This window comes from Rutidosis leptorrhynchoides, chromosome 5 (assembly GCF_046630445.1).
Source record: "Rutidosis leptorrhynchoides isolate AG116_Rl617_1_P2 chromosome 5, CSIRO_AGI_Rlap_v1, whole genome shotgun sequence".
In the NCBI taxonomy this organism is placed as follows: domain Eukaryota; kingdom Viridiplantae; phylum Streptophyta; class Magnoliopsida; order Asterales; family Asteraceae; genus Rutidosis; species Rutidosis leptorrhynchoides.
In genome coordinates this window covers 73,414,442-73,422,924 of record NC_092337.1, presented here as the reverse complement: position 1 = coordinate 73,422,924, position 8,483 = coordinate 73,414,442, and positions in this window count along the sequence as shown.

Genomic DNA, 8,483 nt, shown 5'->3' with positions numbered 1-8,483 from the left:
TCCTCGCCGCAAATAATCGGTAATTTATTTTCTTTTACATTTTCTTTTTATGACAGACGGTCAAAGCGTTGAATTTTTTTTTGCGGCGATGTATGTTGCCGCAAATAATGGTTCTTTTTTCCCTCCAAATTTTTTCTGACAAAAAAATTCCCTCCAATTTGCAGCTCGCCGCAAAAAAGTCGCCGCAAATAACAAGGATTTTTTTTTCTATTTAACAGGCTAAATAACTTATCATCAAACACACACAATACACACACACACAAACAATACACAAAATGACTATCGTTACGCCGATGATTGTCTCATTGGAAGTTTATTACGGAAGTAATTTTCGTAATGAAAGGAGAGATTACGATTATGCCCGTAGTTCTCAATCTATATTCAGAGAAATTGATGTTCGCCACGCAGGTTTAGAGGACCTGTTATGTTTTTTGAAAGAAATGGTTCCGTTTGAACACACTGACGTGTTGTATTACGAAGATGACTATGTTCTAGAATTATCCGCTAAATATCTCCGTACCGAAGATGAGTGGAACGGTATAAAAGAGACATTGAATTGGCGTTCCAATCGCATTTCTCTCTATTTAGTTTTCGAAGAAGATGAAGAAATGTTTTAGTATCGTTTAGTATTATTACTAAACTGTTAAGTTTAGTATTATTAGTATCGTTTTTATGTTGTGTCGTTTATGTTATTGTCATCTTCTAGTTTTCAAGTATTAATTGTATCGTTTTATAAGCAATGTTGAATGAAATCGTTTATGTTATTGTCATTTTCTAGTTTTTCATGTCTTAGTATCGTTTTATAAGCTATCGTTTATGTTATTAGTATCGTTTATGTTTTACTTTAATTAACATCGGACAAACGACAAACATTCAATCGAATATTATACAAAGATTGTGAATTAAGCACTGCAAACGACAAACATAAAATAAAGGTCATACGATGTTACTGAATTAAACACACACTTCAACATAAATTATTAAATGACGATCTTAAAAAGGAAATGAAGGAAATGTCAATAGGTACCGTACTTAAAAGACGTCGTCCTACAAGACCATTAACCGCACCGATATTAGTAAATAAACGACTAAAAACGCTCCAAATGGAAGAGGTCTTGTTTCATTATGAAGCTCATTCATTCGGGAAGCGACTAAATGAGCATTATTAACTCTAATATTGTGAGTCATGCACCAGTGAATCAAAGCTTCAGTCATTGACAAACGACTGACATTTGGATCATTGTGGATCATTGTGGTACAAAATAACCTCATTTATTTTGTAGATCAAGTGTTTGCGAGTACAAGACAAATCTCAAGTTAGTGATGAGTTACTTGCTTTGGCACATGGACCAATAAGTGTGACCTCTTACGTCGCTTGCATATGTAACGGTGTGAGGTTTGTGATTAATAGTAGAGATAAACGCCGAACAACTCAGAATAGTGGAATTTCAAGTCCTGGACCTAATGGCACACTATATTATGGTGTGCTAGAAGAAATCTTGGAGCTTCAATATTTGTACGACTGTAATGTTTTTTTATTTCGATGCAAGTGGTTCAACACCGGTAGCACTGGTTTAGTTACTAAGAATAACATAACTACCATTAATACTCAAAATGAATGGTACATAAATGCTCAATACATCCTTGCAACACAGGCAAATCTAATCTTTTACCTTGATGACCCGACTAAAAGGAAAGGCCAAATAAGCAAGTATTGGAAGGTTGTTCAAGAAGTCTACCATCGGAACACTTGGGACTGAGATATCTTTGTTGGAGACGACGAATTGGACCTTATACATGCCAACACTTCATCAGATATTCGTTTGTCTTCTAACTTGGAAGAACTCGTTCAAACTAATTTGAGTAGAAACGAAGCAACAATAGTTGAACAGGTCCAAGTAAATGCCATAATCGATCTTGATGTCGATGTAGACAACTACGAAGACGACGATGTGAATGATGAAGACAATCAAGTAGTCAATGATGATGACCAAGAAGTCAATGATGACAACCAAGAAGTCGATGAAGACGATGTGGACGAAGATGATGACTACGAGCATCCGACCTAGTGGACGAATTTTCAGAACCCGAGACCGATGCTTCTGAAGTTTCAGCAATGAAGGAAATGTCAATAGGTACCTTAATCACAGAGTGATTCATTGTGTAATTGGGATAGAGAATTGAGTTGAGTTGGTGGATATGAAGGAACACATGGGTGCATTGGATAGTCTTTAAATAGCCATAAACATATACTGCCACAAAGTGTTTCCCGCCCAATTAGTTGATATGTTAATTAGGTGTTAATTAGGGGTTAATTATCGTTCAATTAGAAAATTCAACACATATATTAATTAATTAGAAACTTCAACACATATTAATTAGAAACTAAAACACATTGTTAAATAAGTTAAACTAGAAACTGAAACTAGAAACGTAATCAAGTAACGTCATCAAATAACGTCGTAAAGTATCAAGTAACGTTAATAAAGTGATGCCGGTGATGGCGGTGATGACCTCGATGAAGATGACGATGATGGACGATGATGGTGATGACGGTGATGGACGATGATGACAGTGATGGATGATGATGACGGTGATGAAGATGACGATGATAACGCTAATGACGGTGATGACGATAATATGTGCGGTCGACTAACTTATATACTTAAATATAAAAATTACATTTTATATATATTCTAAAATGTATATATATATATATATATATATATATATATATATATATTTTATAATATTTATATAAAATAATAATCTTAATTAATATATATAAAATAATTATATAAATTAATTAGTAAACTAATTATAATTATTAAAATTTTTAAAAAAATCCTTTTTAGCGGCGACCATCGCCGCAGATAAGTTCCCACCGAAATTTTCACGAAAAATTCAAGTTTCCCTCACTCTGACAGGCATTTTCTGCGGCGATTTTTAGCGGCGATTATCGCCGCAAAAAAAAATAAAAAAACTTAATCGTAGCTTTTCTGTTAACAGCCCACACTTTACACCCACATCACCACCAAAAAACCCTTCGACGATTTTGCTTAAAATCCGGCCAAATCCATCAATTTCCACCAATTTCCTTCTAATTTCTTCACAAATCTTTCATCAAAGTTAGTGATTTTCTCATCTTTTCTTGTTTTTTTCTAATTTTTGCTATATCTTCAATTTGTGCAATTTCTTTGTTTAATATGCTAATTACTTGTTTAAACTTGCTTCTTTAACATCAATTTCGAATTATGTTGTTAGGGTTCTTAGTTTTTGGAGGATAATTGTTAGTGTTGAATTTTAAATTAGGACTTTGTAAGTTTGAAGTTTAATAATTTTGATTTCATGTGTATGTTAATAATTTTTGTGTTGTAAGTAAGTAATTTGTAAGTTAGATATTTGTATGTTAGTAATTTTTAAGTTAGATAGTTGTTAGTTAGTAATTTGTAAGTTAGATACTTGTAAGTTAGATACTTGATTAGTTAATTAGATTCTTGTTAGTTAATTTTAACTTGTAAGCTAGTAATTTGTATGTTGTAAGTTATTTAATTGTTAAATAGTTATTTGTTAGTAAGATATTATAAGTTTAATACTTGTTAAATTATATGCTTTGTATGATATTAGTTTTGGTATGCTAATTCTTCCCCGTTTAAACCGTAGGTCACCCGTCCGAAATTAATTTAGAAATTAATTTCGGATTGTCCCCGTTTTGGGACTGCTTTTTGAATGTGTTGTCTCATTTAGGATATGAGTGTGTTGTCTCATTTAGGATATGACAACCAAGAAGTCGATGAAGACGATGTGGACGAAGATGCTTTCTGCGATACAGATAGTGATACTAGCGTGAATGAAGACGATGAATGTGAACCTATGGATTATATTAGTGAATGATTTTAGATTGTAATTTGTAAAAACATATTATTTTTAATCGTTATCAATATTTACTTAAGTTAAATTTGTATGTAATTATATATTCATTTATTTTACTTGTTATCTTTGTATGTGTATTTGTATAGTTGTATATTTTTTTTACAGATGGCAGCCGTTGATCGAATGTATGGTGGTGGGAATGATCCTCCAGAACGGGATGATCCTTGGGAGCCATCCAAATCTCACATGTTAGGTAAGAGTTTATTTTCACGCATATAATTGTATACACACACACACACACACACACACACACTATATATATATATATATATATATATATATATATATATATATATATATATATACGTACATATAATTGTATATTTGTTTGTAGCGCCCCGAAGAGGAAATATGGTAAATTTCGTGGCAACACAGAAGAAAAATATGTAAGTAAATACCTTATAATTCACTAGAACGTTAATTTTTTATATAACTCAAAACATACTAAAAGTGTTCGTATTATAACTTGGATTATTCTCGTGTTTTAAATATGTAGGATGAAATGGTTGAACTTCTAAATGAGCAAGTTGGTGTAGAAAACCCGATGACCGAACTACAAATCATGAACAAGGTATTGGGGTCACGCCCCGGATGGGAGCGTGGTATCGGTCCACGCATTTCTGGGTCCCGCAGGTCCGTTGATAGCTCAAGTTCAACTTCAAGTCAACGTTTTTACACCGAGGATGAATTTAATTCAAAGTGGCAATTGGAACGTGAGAAAATGAAAGCCGAGCTAAAACAAAGTTTGATTCCGGAAGTGAAGTCCGATTTAACAAAAGAGTTTCAAAAATCCATGAAAGATGCCATTAAAGATTCGGTGAAAAGTTACATAAAAAAGATTGTGACGATCGCTCCAAATCCATATGGACAATACGTCATTCATTGATTTCATTGCGAGGTATTTGACCTCTATATGATACGTTTTGTAAACATTGCATTCTTTTGAAAAGGCACACCATAAATGAATATTTAAATCAAAGGTTTTTAACATCTGATGATTTCTACATATAGACAATCACTGTAAATAATAGTTTACAATAGTACTTCCGTTGACAGTACAGTCAAAATAAGATACATGGTGATGATTTGGTGAATGCAACGTTTCCTTGAAAAATATGCCATGTATGACTCCATGCACATAGCTTGTCTAACATATAAGCAAACAGCGGAAGACTTCTAGAAACCTGAGAATAAACATGCTTCAAGTGTCAACACAAAGGTTGGTGAGTTCATAGTTTTAGTATTACTCATAATCCGTATATCGATGTGGTTTACAAAAGTTTAGTTGTTTTATTCAAAACGTTTATCAATAGGTTTTACATAAAAGGTGGATCACAAGATTTCAGTTGTTTCATCCAGAAACGTTTATCAAAATATTCTACGAAATTGAGCACCCTGGTAACTAAACTTTAACGTTTATATAATTTGTACCCTTTGTATAATCATCTTAATAATACACGCAAACCAACGTGTACGCTTCTCAAATAGCATACGTCCGTTAAAAGGCTAGCGCTCTAGCTCGGACGGGGATGTCAAGCCCTATGGATCCATATATAACTACTCGCGCCCACCAGTTCTTATAACCAGCAGTTACTAGTTACCAAAGCTAAGGGATTTTCGGTTCAAACTCGGTGTAGAATTTAGTATGTACTTGTATCTATTGCGTTTAAAATAAAGTGCATGTATTCTCAGCCCAAAAACATAAAGAGTAAAAGGGATCTTATGAAACTCACTGTTTAATATTGATATACAATATTGCAGGAAAGCACGTAGACGCATCGGAGATGATAAACACGAGGTTTGATTCACAAAAAATACCCCCGAACATTACCCATAACCTCCTTGGCAATAACCCATAATTTCCTTAGCTCTAGCTTGCTTGAAAACTCATTTTGAAAATTACTTGGACAGCACTCCGTCGTAATATTTTATGTACATTATTATTTTTGTATCGCAAAAATAATAACACTAATAATAGAAATAATAAGATTAATAATAATCTTATTATTATTAATAATAATAATAATAATAATAATAATAATAAAATAAATAAATACGGAGTAAAAATAATATATATGTGTGTGTGATTTATCTGGCCAAAACTCGAGAATTTATAGCACTTGGCCTGAAATCTGGAGTCATGCGACTCGCATGGAAATGGCCTTCTGGCCATGCGACTCGCATGAGGACCAGGGACAGCTCACATTGTTTTGTAATTTAGCTCGTCGACATAATTAAATATTAATATAATATATATAATTTAAATAATTAATTATATATTATATTAAATTCACGTGCATAGTTGACTTGTAATTTTTGTTCCGATAAGTCGTACGTCATCACTCGACTTATGTCCCGGTTCTGATTTTTCGAATGTCCTTTCGTACGCTGAGAAAACTTGCATTTTACGTTTCGTGACACGTACCTTTGTCAAGATATAGCCTTAAGTTATCCATAAACTATACCACTCATAGTATATCTTAAACTTTCGAGTATTTTGGTCATTTACTTCTATAAATCATCGTCTCGTTATTTGTTAAAAATATATTTTAAAATAGTGTTTTACTGTAGCAAAGTTACTGTAGCAAAGTCAAATTTTACTGTAGCAATTCACTGTAGCAAAGTCAATTTCACTGTAGCAAATAGTGATTTTCGAAAACACTGTAGCATTTTGAGTAATGTGGCAATTTGAAAACACTGTAGCAAATTAGTGTTTAACTGGTTCATCTTAAACGCTTTAGTTAACTTATCTAAATATCAATTGAATCAATAAACGAATGTTACTATCGTTTATTATATATATGTATATATCTTTTTAATATACATAAATCAGTTTTTAAATACACATTGGACGTTATTTATAAATAAATTTTAATAATAAATATTTCAACTTATCATATACATTCAAATAGATATTTAAACCAATAAGTTTAATGTACGGTATCAAACAATTAATACATTGTTACCTTTTCATGTTATAGTATATATGTATCTTTTTACATATAATTGTTCGCGAATCGTCGAAAACAACCGAAGGTATTTAAATATATAAAAGTAATTCAAAAATTTTGAGATTCAGTTTTACAGACTTTGCTTATCGTGTCGGAAATGTTAATCATACAAAGATTAAGTTTAAATTTAGTCGAAATTTCTGGGTCATCACAGTACCTACCCGTTAAAGAAATTTCGTCCCGAAATTTGAGTGAGGTCGTCATGGCTAACAATAAAAATGTTTTCGTGACGAATATGAGTTGATAAATAGAATTTTATTACCGTTGAGTAATATGGATAAAACAATCCAATTACTCGAAGCGTATAAGAGAAGTTATCGTAATAGAGTGAAATGGAGAATAGAGATTCGTCTTAACTCTTGACGTATTAACGATTGATTTCCATAATTTAAGGAATAGAAAATCTTCATAATCTAAATAAGATTTGATTCTTCGGAATTTAAGGAAATTAAGATTTCTTTTGATTAAATGCGTAATTTGCTTCGATTGCTATGTTTGATATTTCGCTATAAATTGACCTCTTCCGTTTCATTATTTTCATCACTCTTACATCTTCTTCCTCATTTCCTATTTTCAAAAGATTGTAAAAAAAATGCTTCATCCAGTTCTGATTCTTGATATACTCCTAACTTTCATATCTGTCATTCTTCTTTTTCATCTACCACCGGAGGAAGTTATTTTCTTCTACCATTACCTTGGGGTTATAGTATTTTTCATTCTCCCGTGTCTTTATATTGCTATACGCATTGATATACACGGTTTGTAATTTCTGGGTAGTTGTTGGGTTTTATATCTTCCCTTATATTTCGATGTCTCTGCTTCTGTCTTTCCATAATTATTGACATCCACAGTCAATACTCTCTCCAATTTACTTATATATACTCTCATTGATATTTTGAAGCTTCATGCTTTTGTTTTATCTTCCCGACTTTAAATCAAGCGAATAATGGTCCAGAATTCGTAGGTATGAATTTCGGAATGAACATAATTAATGTTAAAAAAAAAACGGTAATAGCACAATCTGACTTGTCAAATTACCAGAATACCTCGAAAAAGACCGAATCATTAAGAAAATATTTTCTTGATAGTTTAGAGGTTAAATAGAACGAAAGAGTTATGTAATATGGTTTATGATGAGGGTATGATCTGTGAACCTTTATCACGTTCCATTAGAAACTCAGCATGACTTACTGTAATATAATCACGTTGATCAAGTGTCATTATATTATACTAATTCATGCTTCAGTTCCCAACACTACTTCAAAACATTCAAATTTTAAACTTGAAGGTTTCAGAATTTAGAAACTAAAATAGTTTCTTTTATGATGTAATACAGATAGCGCGAAGAGATGAATGATTTCAGATAAGAATGCTTATGAAAATATCTTCAGAAATATCGAGGATATTTAAAAGATACGATGATATCTTAGAATTTCTAATATCGAAGAATGATGAAGAAGATTTGTTCGTAACGGATTTTGAGTTAGTAGCAAGGTATTCGTTAATGACTTCAGCAGATACTGAATCATTTGTATTCTT